The sequence below is a fragment of the Heterocephalus glaber genome, unplaced genomic scaffold (genome assembly GCF_053883595.1).
Source record: "Heterocephalus glaber isolate CG9 unplaced genomic scaffold, H.glaber_assembly_v1.0 deba00001613, whole genome shotgun sequence".
Lineage (NCBI taxonomy): Eukaryota > Metazoa > Chordata > Mammalia > Rodentia > Bathyergidae > Heterocephalus > Heterocephalus glaber.
This window is the reverse complement of record NW_028258384.1, coordinates 24487984-24501403: the sequence shown is the minus strand read 5'-3', so window position 1 is coordinate 24501403 and position 13420 is coordinate 24487984. Positions and strand designations below refer to the sequence as shown.

The 13420-nt window shown below is 37.5% G+C and overlaps 1 pseudogene; it reads right to left on the bottom strand.

The window, feature by feature from the left end:
- Nucleotides 1–2409: 2409 nt before the first annotated feature.
- The window catches only part of LOC101725401 (serine/threonine-protein phosphatase 2A 55 kDa regulatory subunit B beta isoform pseudogene), a 175920-nt pseudogene continuing 164909 nt past the window's right edge, over nt 2410–13420 (bottom strand).

Sequence of the window (13420 nt, the reverse complement as noted above, 5' to 3'; positions counted from 1 at the left end):
ATGGGAGACACACCACAACAAATATTGTCTCAATATGTTATTATAAATTGATTACATTGGTTATCATTGATGTTTAAATTCTAAATATGTTATAAATTGATTACATTGATTATCATTGATGTTTAACTGTTAAATATGTTATTGTAAAATGTTTACATTGGTTAAGTTCTGAATATGTTATTGTAATATGTCCACATTGGTCATCTTCAAAAGCTTAATTTCTGTGTCATAAAAAAGAGAGTGTTATTAGAAAGATGGTTTTGGTACCAAACTACAGTGAAGAACATAAGGTTTTATGTAACTGTGATATTTATTACTGCTCCTTTTCTGGTGTACAAAATGTATTCATGCCCTCTAATTGTATGGGTCTTCTAACATTGTTTATGGTAATAACCTTTTGATTCAGGTATTTGCCCTTCTCTTATGCTCCAGCCACCTATGAAAATAGGCACACTTGTATGCTGATATATTTTCCTTAGATGACTTCCTATAAAAAGCTACTCAGGGATTTAACCACAAGAACAACTATCATTGGCAATAATAACAGTTAACTATATTTTTATTTCAAAATGCTTATATCCAGGTAAAATTATAATAGTTGAGTTCACTACTCCTCTTGCAATGCTAATGTTATCGATCTTATCTTCTGGGTGTTCAACAACCAAAGTTTAGAGACCAAAACTGAAGAGTTATTTGGGCTAAGAAGGCAACCAATATTTTGGCCCTGGCCCTCCAAGGTCAACAACAATAACAAAAAGATTCAGGACATGAGGGAACCATCTCCGAGATCCCGCATTTTTGGTGAGTCACCCAACCTCTTGAGCAGGGAGGTTGCTGAATACCAAAACACTAAAGATCCAACAAAAATTGTGCCAAAGGAATGTCACCTGGAGGAAAAAAATCTCCCATGCTTTCGCAGGAAGCAACATGGTCAAACAAGGCCGTGACATATCCTGATGGCTGACACTGACAGAGGAGCTAAGAGGCTCTATGCATGGTTCCAAGACAGTGCCTGTGGAGACTTAATTGACCTTGTTAGATAACAAGAGATTGATTTTATTTAATATAGGTCTCACTGTAACTTGGTCTTGAACATCCATTAGAAAAGTATAACTATATAAAACAATAGCTACTTTCAATTAAATAAGGTAAAGAACGGGGAGTTATATCCCCTATCCCCACAAAATTCTCTAAATCATGCATTATTTGTTTTGAATTTTTTGATTGTGGATGCTCGAGGGTTGACTGCAGTGGAAACATTATGGCATCCAGAGACCAAATCATCATATGCATTGGTAAAATGGAAAGATCCCCTCACGGGTGCATGGAATGGGCCCGGCCCGGTATTAATATGGGGTCGAGGGCATGTTTGTGTTTTTCCACAGGACACTGAAGGTGCCTGGTGGCTGTCTGAAAGATTGGTCCATTTCACGGGAAGTTCTTCTGCCCTTAGAGATGATTCTGACAACTGTCCTGCTGGTAAATCTAATGATGATGTGTAATGGAGAACTTTATTGGACTTACGTACCTGATCCACCTGTTGTACATCCAATGAGCTGGGAGAATAGAGAAGTAATGGTATGGGCAAATAATACCAGGCTGTTGGATGAGCCAGTGGCCCCTGACAAGAACGAGGTCTGATCGTTTAACTATACAGGATCAGGAACCGGAACCCCCATATGTTTCTCCAAAATCAACAAGACCGGGTGTATAAGACTGAGTGCTCGCACCTTGGTAGGAAGGCAGGTAGATCAATGCAAAAGTGGGATCATTGGAGTCCGTTTACATCTACCTGTGGGTATGGAGACTACTGGTGTAGTGCCTCAGACTTTTCCACCTTGTGGGAGGAGAGATTGCTCTAATAAGACTATTCCATGGAAGAGATGTGTGGCAGATGCTCCTGTGAGATATAATATTACTGGATTTGATACTTATGTCTTGGACTGGTCTGAATCTCGAGATTATGCCTCTGTCCAGGTGTATAATTCCCCTTCTCCTAGTCCCCCACCATTAAGCGAAATGGCACTCTCTGCAGGGTTATGATGGAGTGATAAAGGATATGCCCAAACATATATTTGGAAGTTGGCTGCAGCTTTGGATGAGGTTAAAGCCCAACCCGAGAATTCTTATCATCCCAAAGGAAATGTCACTGCATGTGTCATGCGCCCTTGTGTATTGCTTGTAGGAAATATTAATATTCAAAAAGGTAATGGCTATTATAATGTTACTTGTTCTGATTGTCAAATAAGTAATTGTGTTACCCGGACAGAGAATCAGGTAATGGTTTTGCAACAGCCAGCATTTGTTATGATGCCTGTTAATGTTACAGGGGCATGGTATGCAGATCAAGGATTGCAGGTGTTGGAAGAAATTAATAAGGCTCTAAGTAGGCAAAAAAGAGTAGTAGGGTTAATTATTGCTGGAGTAGTTGCAATCATATCTCTTATAGCCACTGCTTTTACTGCCACTGTGGCCATTTCTCAGTCTATACAAAATGCACATTATGTTAATGAGCTGTCAAAAAATGTTACTATGGCCTTAAAGACACAGGAGGATATAGATCTTAATATGGAACAAAAAATAGATGCCCTATATTCTATTGTCACATACTTAGGAAACAAAATACAGGGGCTCAAAATTAGAAGCAAACTGAAATGTCATGCTGATTATCAATGGATCTGTGTTACTAGTAAGATGTATAATGATACAGGTTATGAGTGGGATAGGATTAGAAAACATTTACAAGGGGTTTGGCACAGTGCAAATGTGTCTTTGGATTTAATAAGGCTTCATAAAGAAATTATGGATCTCCAAAATGCAGAGCCCCTAAAATTTGATGCAGCCCAGGCTGCACAGGATTCTATTGAACAAATTAGAAAAATTTTGCCATCTGCATCTTCATTTACATGGTTACTCATTTCTGTAGCAATCATTGGAGGAGGGTTAATTCTTGGATGCATAATCCTCCCGGTGTTATTACGGGTGTTTATGCATTCCTTAAGAAAGATGGCTGGAAGTATCCATGGTCTACAATTACATGTTGCACCGCCTAGGCCCACGGTGTAATCTTCTGCAGAGGCTGGTAGTCAATGATGGGTAAGAGGAGTATGAGACATCACCAACCTAAGACAGAGCAAGAGTATAATGATGCTCTTGACTCCATGACGGGTAAGAGATTTCTTTATATTCCTCACCTAAGACAGGCACAGTCTATCTGCGTGATCAAGGGACCTTGATCATATTATATAAAACAGGGGGAGATGTGGGGAGCGATGTCAGCCAAAAAGCTTCATTTTAATTTTACCCTTTGTTATAAATAGCCACGAGACTATGTAATGGAGAACCGTGTCTCCACTAACTCCGATGTTTCCCTTTAGAGTTTGCCCTAGCAACAAGGTGAACCTTCTGTAACCCCAGGAAACAAAGTAGCCCATGAGGGCGAGGAGTGTCTAGAAAACTAGCAAACAACAAAGCAGGTGTTTTGGATAAAGGTCATGGTTAATGACCTAACTCACTGAGTGTATAAAAGAGAGGTGAAAATAAACTTGCTTGCTCGGTCTTGGGAGCTCTCCCAACTCTGTCTCTTTGTCTTATTTTCTCGGTCCTCCTTTCCCCCATTCAGGAACCTTTTGACTGGTGACGGCTGGTCTGTCACAGTCCTGGCTTCAATTGGCCTCTTTCCAAAATTGCAAACACCCAATTGCTTTCTCCTGGGGACATTTGCATTGGAATCACTCACCAGCCACTGCCTCCTGTGGTCTCCACTGCTCCATTCCACTGGTACTTTTCTCCATGGCAGCCTCGAGTCAGCTGTAACCATCATGCCTCAGTAGGATCAAAACACCTCTCTCACACCACAAGCTGGGATTCAGGGCAAAAATGCCATTTACCACCTTCTTCTACTGAATTGAGATTCCTCCCCATGTGGGCACCACTCTCACTTCAGATTTGCCAAGTCCTAGGGAACCATTGTGCTCCTTTTTCTCTTCTCCATATTCTTGTATCCCAGTATGTGTATTCCAAATATCAGAAAGGCTGATTTGTTGCTTCTTACCACTCTGCCATCTTTCCAAAAGTAAAGGCAGGAGATTCAACATGGCTGAATGGAGGAGGATTCACATTGGACTTATTCAGAAATCAACTAAAAATACAAGTAATTGGATGAACAAGAGGTACATATATCTTGATGCCCAAATCAATCTGAAGTAAAAGACTAGGAGATGAAACAAAACATAGGCACAGGACTTCAAAGACCAGTGCATCAGCTCACAGGGCTACCAGCAGTGATGGAAGCTCTGAGCAAGAATCACCATACTAGGAAGTCCCCAAGAAACCAATGGATTGAAAAAGTGCAGCTAACTCAAGCCGCACAGGATAGATTTGAGTAAAAAACCCTCTGGCTTCCTTTGCCTTTCTCCACACAAAAGACACTGTAGCCTGGTTGCAAATTTCACTGCCAAACACAGAGGTGAGTGACTAGAAATAATCTGCTTCCTCCCCAAGGGATGGATTGCAGTCCCTTTTCTTTTCCTTTTTTCTTCTGGCTATCTACCACAAAGTTAAGGACAGTGGAGATGGGGAAAGGAGTGACAACCAGTGGCTTAATAGAAGGACACAGATGCAGGCACAGGATTTAAACAGTTCCAGGTTAGCACCTAACCCACTGGAGAGGAGATTGAAGCTGAACATAGCAACCCTGGGCTGTCTTCACAGCTATAACAGCATTCCTACCCCTACCTTCCACCCTGTGACAAGCAGCTGGACATCATAGAGAAGTTTCAATTGTGGTGAAACAGAAGAGGCTGTGCAAAGAACAGGTGGAGCCAACTATATGAAGGACTGGGAGAAGCCCCGGGTTGTCACTGCTTGATGGTGCAACAGCAAACCCTAAAGAGGCTTAGGGTGGCCAGAGAGAAACATTCAAAAAGCTGCAGGCTGAAGACCAGCCCCAACTCCCACAATATCAACCATGTTACTCACATTAATCCTACTGCAGACTTGGCAGTGGTACACAGCACAGTTTTGAGACACTACATGACTTGGACACTACCACAGAACTGTGGACTTCTGAGGAATTTATTTATTTATTTTTCTTTGTTTGGTTTCTTTCCTTTCTCTAATTTTTGTTGTTTAGGTTTTTACCTTTATTTTTATCTTGATCAACTCATATTCTTTCTCTTTCATCAACTATCTCACTTGAGTTTCTGATATTTTCTTGTGAGTGAAAATCATCTCTTGTCTCTCTGGTTCATTCCAACAATCTTTTTGCTTTATCCTTCATGCTTTCTCTCCTGCTCTCTTCTCCAGTTCCCCAAAGCTTAGGTGATCATCTGTTGTCCTCCAGCCTTGCCCTAACTACATTTTCCTTAATTTATCTCTCAGTTTTGCCCCTTATCCCTCTTAAATCTCCCTGAGAGGGTAAAATCACTCCACTAAGGGGAAACTCATTACATACAAGTTCCTGGTTAATGTTGGATTGTGTTGTATAACTGTAGATCATCCTCCTGTGGTTAAAGGTACCAAATTAATACTTACCACAATTTGTCAGTTTTTAGGCTGTACTTGATGCTATTGATATTGCTGACTGTACTATTTTAGCCAGGATGTCATACTTGTAACCAGTTGTTCTCCCATCTATGACAACACTGCAATTGTCTGGGTCCATAACCATCACCATAGTCCAGTGTCAAAGGACTGCTAGCCCAAATAAATAGCAACTTCTGATCCTTAATAAATTGAGAAGGTAGGATCTTGGGACAGACACAAAGATCAAGAACCATATATGCCCAGAAGACATCTCTGAGGAACAGATATTTCCTAGAGAATCCTCATACTAATGATGCTATCAACTATAAGAATTTTACAAGCATCAAGAGAGAGAGTAAAACAAAAAAAATAGAAAATGACAAGACACAGAAGCAAAACACCATCCCAGTCCATGTAGCACAAGTGTAGGGACAACAACATAGAGGAAATCAGAAGTCACCAACCTGAAATTTCAGAAATGATAACAGTAGAAGTAAAAATAAAAAAAACAGTTTCACAAGGTTATAGAAATAATAATCTCTCCAATAAAAAAGAAATGATCAAAATTGACATGCTCAATGAATTTGGAGTAGACACAATTAAAAAAAACAGGGGAGCTTAGGAAAACGATGGAAACCATTGATGTCTAACATAGGAAAGAAATAGAATCCATGAAACAAATTCAAACAGACACCCAGAAGATTAAAAATTCACTCAAATGTATGTGCAGTAGATTGAATGAAGGTAAGGACAGAATTTCTGACCTAGAAGACAGGATTGCTGTTAATGACCCTAAAAAGAAAGATATCTTAAAAATGGCAAGAGACCATGAAAAATCAATTCAACAACTCCAAGATGATGCAAAGAAAAATGATAAAAGTTTGATCAGAGTCAAGGAGAAAGCTGGAGATAGTGCAAATGCCATAAAAAGCCTGTGCAAATAAATAATGGCAGAAAACTTACAAAACATCGAAAATGAATTTGACATACAAAGAAGTGAGGCCTATAGAACTTCAATTAGCCATGACCAAAATAATTCTACATCAAGACGTATGATTATCAAAATCCCAGAAATTCAGCACAAAAACAGAATGTTGCAAGCTGTTAGAGAAAAGAAACAAGTAATCTATAAAGAAAAGCTCATCATAATCACAGCAGACTTCTCAATAAAAACCCTTAAGTCAAGAAGATCTTGGAGTGAACTATTTCAGGTTCTGAAAGAAAACAACCTCCAGCCCAGATTGGTGTATCCTGTGAAAGTATCTTTCAAATTCAATACAGAAATATGATACTTCCATGACAAAGAACACCCCAAGAAATTCATGACCACTGGACCAGCTCTACAAAATGCACTGAAGAATATTTTAGAAAGAGATAGCAAAGATCACAATTCCAAGAACACCAGTAAAAAGAAGCCAATAGGCAGGGCAAGCAATTAAACACAGGGGAAACACAGGGAACCATCAACAGGGAAATAATATGAGAAAGATAAGCCAATACATTTCAGATATAGCCATCAATGTAAATGGTCTCAACTCAATGTTCAAAAGAAGCAGACCAGCAGAAAGGATCAAGAAACAACATCAAACAATATGCTGTATACAAGAAATACATTTAAATCAAAACATATTCCTAGACTGAAAGTCAAAGGATGGAAAATAATACTCCTGGTGACAGGAACCTAGAACAATCAGGGGTAGCTATTCTATTTGCAGACAAAGTGACTGAGAGAAAATGAAATTCACTACATCCCTGTAAAGGGAACTATTCAAGAGGAAGAGATATCAATCATAAATATGTATGCACCAAATTCCAGTGCACTCAATTATGTAAACCGTGTATTAATGGACATGAAAAATCAAATAAGTACTAATACAGTTGTAATGGGGGACCTCAATATCCCACTGTCACAAATAGACAGATCAACCAGACAAAAAATCAAAAAGGAAATATCAGAAATGAACCAAACCTGTGAACAAATGCATGTATTCCACTACAAAACATCAGAATGTGCATTCTTCTCAGCTGCACATGGGACAGTCTCCAAAACAGACTACATAATAGCCCATAGAATATCTTTAAGTAAATGCAAAGTAATTGAAATTATCCCATGCACATTATCTGACCATAGTGCAATGAAATTTGAAATCAATGACAAAGAAACCACAAAAACTGCACAAACACATGGAAATTAAATATCACCCTCCTGAACAACTGATGGGTCACAGATTAAAGAAGAAATTAAACAGTATATACAATTATAAGATAATGCCCAGGGATACAACGTACAGGAACTTTCTATATTACATTATTTTATGTTAGATAATGAAATGAGAGTGGTTTTTTTACTTTGATGTTTTCCTTTTTTTTAAATTTTGGGATCCACTTAGTATGATGCCATTAGATTTTTGGTTCTCTGTAGTGACCCACACTGACTTGTAAAATTTTAAGAATAAAATATCATGAAAAGACTTTCTGTTCATTTATATAACTAATTCTGTCTTGCCTGCAGTTCAGTCTCCATTCAAGCTAATGGATATAGGGATTTATTGCAAAGAAAGAATGAAGCTTAGAAGAATTGATAAGTCCTTTAATTGTATACGTAAAGTTCTATATAATGAGTGATATTCTACATCTTCAAACTGAAAAAAGTCCTTGCCCACTACTGAGAAAAGTGAGAGGATAACGTTCTTGCCCAGAAGGACCTTAACAAGGGTCTCCCTATCTTCTGTTCTGGGTGGTCTGCAGTAGAGACAGGTTTGTAAGACTTGTTTTCAATTATCTCTTAGTAAAAATCTCTCACTTGCAATACTGGTCAATGGTCATTATAAAAATTTGTCTTGCACCCATGAGCAGAGTGAATTATTTGTTTAAGAATCATAAGGAGCAATGTGACATTGCTCCAATCAGTAGAGGGATGAAACTAAGCCTGTTGCCAACAAATGCATTTGGAATGAATTTTTCTTGAAGTGATATTTATCAAGTATCTATATATACATGGCATCATGGTAAGTACTATACGATACAAATTCAATAGATGTGGTCCTTGCTATCTGTTAGTTTATGTCTTCCTTTGATTCATATGTTCTTGAAGACTGGTTACAGGGGCAAAATCAGATCATGAAGTTTACATCTCTCTCCCTCAAGAATGTGTTATTGAGGTTTCCCTTGATGTACCTGACTGGGTACGAAACATAAGTGTTGCAAAAGCACTCTTTGTAACTTTCAGCAGTTACTTATTTGTGAAAAGGTCTAACCATCTAAAAATGCAGCTAGAAATTCCAAATAATTATCAAGTTATTCCAAGAAGCTAAGAAAAGATAAGAACCAACTTTCTGGAGGGTATTGGTGATTGCTTCAAAACACAACTTCCTCTCTATGATATTACCCTAGTCTTTGTTTTTCCATTTTGTTTATTGGTACATTTTAGGTATAGAGTACAGTTACATTCATCATTGGGATCGTGTACCTTTACATGATGTGTCTTGGTTCTTATTTTTTCCCCATTCCCCTGCCCTCTCTTCACCCCGTCCACCCTTCTCTATTTACAAAGACTTGGTTTCCATGTTTTTCCTTTTCTCATATTTTTCCCTTCATTTCTTTCCCCTTCTTCTCCCACTTCCCCTATTCCTTTAAACATTTTCTTCCTATTTCACAATATCAATTATACATTTTTACTCTTATTTACACTTTTAGTTTTTCACAGCAGAGAAACTGTTCGGTATTAACACATGTGTGTCCTATTTATTTCACTTAAGAGTATGGCCTCAGTGTAGATCCACTTAGCTACCTTAGAGTCTTTGAAGGTGATTTTTAACCACTATTAAAATCTGAGTAATAAACTAAGATACTCTTTGCCAGTCACAACTGCAAACTTATGTGTCTTCTAGACATATCATTATTAATTCACTTTAAATGGTCATGTGGTAAGTATGGTATGATGGATGCAACCTGGACTGAAAGAAGGACTGGATTTTAGACCTAGCTCAGATACTAAACAACTGGTTAGCCAGGGTAAGTCATTTTATATTTTGACTGTAATATCACATAAAATTAAAAAATTTGATTAAAATACTTTTCAGTTTTAATACTTTATGTGACTGTATGTGGATTGACCACTATGTGGAGGTTGTTCAGTGATCTAAGATTAAGTAAAAGAAAAGGAGATGTCTTTTCTGTGCTATCTTACACATCGATGTCCTCATAATATATTCTCAGTCTGGCAATAATTATTTTAAATTTAAACATTAAATAAATAAAAAAATCAAGTAGCCATCTGATTATAATAGAGAAAGGTAACCTATGAAACCAATAGAAAATTATTTTTAAAGATAACAATTAAAGGTAAAACTGTCTAGATAGCATCTAATTTTATGTTTTGAAAAATTAAAAGTATTTGAAATACAAAACTGGGATAGGCAAAGGGTATCTGTCCAAAATCATTAGAAGTATATTTTGCTTTGCTTTCAGGAGGAAGAAGATAGAGATATCTGATTCCACTTTCTTCATCGTTTTAGATGTCATGGCAAGTAGCAAATGAAAATAGTCCTGCTGGAAATTTTCCACTAAACCTTAAAAAGTAAAACAACAAGCTCATGATAAGGAGATGTGGAGTTTGCTATTCCAAAAATAAATTTAGTAGAGTAAATTTCTGAAACTCATCTATGAGGAAAATCCATTTCAGCTATTAAATCTGTGGCAACATCAATTTCAGTTTTAGTAGCTTTGACTTCCAGAGCATATATCTTTGCCAATTTTCTCTGTTTATTTTTCCATCCATTAGTTAAAAGTATAATCAAAAGATGTCATATCTGGGAAAAACCTTAGTGATCACAGAATTCAACCTGTTTATTTTCCATAACAGCAAATTCTATTTATAGAAGTGACTTCTTTGCTTGTCAGAATTGCCATTGGAAGAGATAAAGTGAGAATCCACCTTGAACTGTGAAAAATGGGAAGGCTAGAAGAAAATTGAAAAAACAAATGCAAAAGAATAGAGAATCTGAGTAAAAAAAACATAAAATGTACAAAATTTCGTCTCAAACAGGGATCATCAAATAATACTAGCTAGCCAATTTTGGCCTGTGTCTTACTTTTCTACAGCTCTCAAGCTATGAATGACTTTTAAAAAATTTTATAAACTTATTTGAATCAAAAGAATGTGTGTCAATATATGCCACATAAAATCCAAAATATTTATTATCTGGCCCTCTACAGAACAAAAAATCTCAGATTAAAACACTACACTGAGATCACACACATAGTATAGCTAAGCAAAGCTACGTTGACCTACATAACAGTTCCAAAATGACTGGATTAATCCAATTACAGTTTGATTCATATATTTTTTATTCCAATGCACTATATCCAATGATCTGACCACCAAAACTAAATGGACAGATGCTTTTTCAAACACCAAGAAGATCTTATTCTCTGGGGAAAAATACAATGTGCAGGATGGATCTAAAAATCAGAAAAGAAATTATCCGCTTTTTGTTTTCCTTCCCTCTTTCTCTTTACATTTTTACATTTTGAACACTTATCAGCTTCTGTTGTGTTTATTTTCCCCTTCTCTTCCTCTGAGGGAACTGTACCTTCAGCCATACAAAGGTATCAATATTAAACCAATTTTGACCTGTAAAATGACAATATCTTGAGGTACATTTGAATAGATAACTTTTCTTTTTGTACTTTTGCTTCTCATTGTTTTGGTATATTTTGCTTTATTCGTGTTTTATTTGAACATACCCGGCTTTTTATTAGTATAAAGCTTTTTTATACTATAAATTTTGTTTCTTGGTTTATAGACTTGTCTGTTTGCAAGACCTTAATTGATGGAAGATACTCCTTATGCTTCACTGAAAGTGCATTGACCTGGCCTTTACTACCTATAGTCATACACAATGATAGTCAATTTAGCATTTTTATTAGCACATGTTTCCATGACACGTTTATACTTCTCATTTGAAATTACTACATGTACACAACACTTCTCAAATCCTTTGTTTCTGCTTTCCCTCCCCCTGCCTCCCTCCATCTCTTGTTACCCCTCCTTCCACTTCCCATTATCTGTCTTTTATTTTGATCTTTATAACTTGGGTTTCTCATGTAAGAGAAACCATGCAGTATCAAAGATTGTGTGTCTGATTTATTACACTTAACATCATGATCTCAAGATATATCTATCTTCCTACAAATGACTCAAGTTCATTTTTCTTTGTGGCAGGTTAGTACTCCATTGTATGCAAATACCACCTTTTCCCTGTTCATTCATCTGCTGATGAACATATTTTATAGAGAAATAAACAAGTTCTACTGTAACATGGAAATGCATAGGCCATCAAAAATATACACAAAATTTCAAAGAATTTTGCTAATTAGCAGGTAAAACTATGAAGAGACAAGATATTTTTCACCCAAGTTTTATCTTCTATCTTACTTTTCTCATTGCTGAGACAAATACTCAAAAGCCAACGTTAAAACAGGAAAGGTTTATTTCAGCTGACATTTCATTTTCTAGAGGTTTCAGTCTATAACCAGTTGGCTCCAACACAGGGTGGCATGATAGAGGAAAAACAATTCATAGCAGACAGATGACAGCCAAAGCACCAAATACATGACTAGTGACAAGCAAGGAACACAGCAGCTCTTTCTGTCCCTTATATCTTATCCAGGCTAACCTTAGGGCAGGTAGCACTCACACCCTTAATCCTAGCACAGGAGAATCAATTCAAGCATCACATCCTTTATCCAAGTAGCACATATACCAGATCCAGCCACCTCCAAAAAGCCCCACTATGTCTGCATGAAACTTTGGGGAACATCTAGATATGTCATAACACTCTGTTCCTTGCCCCCCCAAAGATTCATGTATATTTCTTTATGAAAAAGGGCATTTTGTCCATCTCTAAGAGTTGCAAATGTCCTAATTTCAACATTGCTGAAAAGTCCAAATCCAAATTCTCTTCTGAGACATAAGGCAAACTCTAAGCTATGAGCCCCTGTACAAATGAAAAGAAAGATAAACACTTCCAACATATAATGGCACAAGTTAGCTATTTTCATTCTAAAAGGCAAAAAGAAAGGGCTAGAAATGAATAGCACCAAAGCAATTCCAGCATCCAGCCAGGCAAACATTAAGTCCTGTAGTTCCATGTCTAGCATCTGAGGTAAGCTGTGGCAAAATGTGAACTCCAAAGGCCTTGTGTGGCTCAGTCCTTATGGCACTGCTGATGGTTATAGTTCCCTTGGTTTCTCTCTTGGCCCAGTTCTGCTCCTTGTAGTTTTCCTCAGATGTTCCACGATCTTGGCTTCTCCAAACTTCTGGGGTCTCCACTGCATGTTCAGCTTCACACTCACAACTTCACACATTGCCCTCTCAGGGGCACACTGCCTAACCTCCCAGACTGTCTTCTGAAATCTGAGTGGAAGCCTTCTTTACACTTTGACTCTTGGATTCTGCATGCACCTAAAACCAGCACCAAGTGCATGATGCCAAGGTTTGCTACCAGCTGGAGCAGCAGCCAGGCTTCCTTCTTTCTTAGATATATGGGTAGAGTGCCTATGAACAAAACCATGAGGAACAAGTTCCCTAGACCACCACTATTCTGGAACATGGTGCTCTGAGGCTCTCTTCTCAAGTCAAAGTTTCTCACTTTTACAATTGTGAGGCTGCAAATGGTGGAATCCTTCTGGTTCTTGTAAAGTCTGCAGGCCATCTTTCTATTGTCCTCTTCTGAAATACTTGGCTTTTTTTGCTAGTCTTTTTAGTGACTAATTCCTCCTCTCTTTCATCTTTGCAGGCCACAGCTTTACTGGAGCTTCCCTTTTAGACAAACACAAAACATTTTAAATCATTCTACTGGGCTCTTTGCTCTTCATTCTCAACATAAAT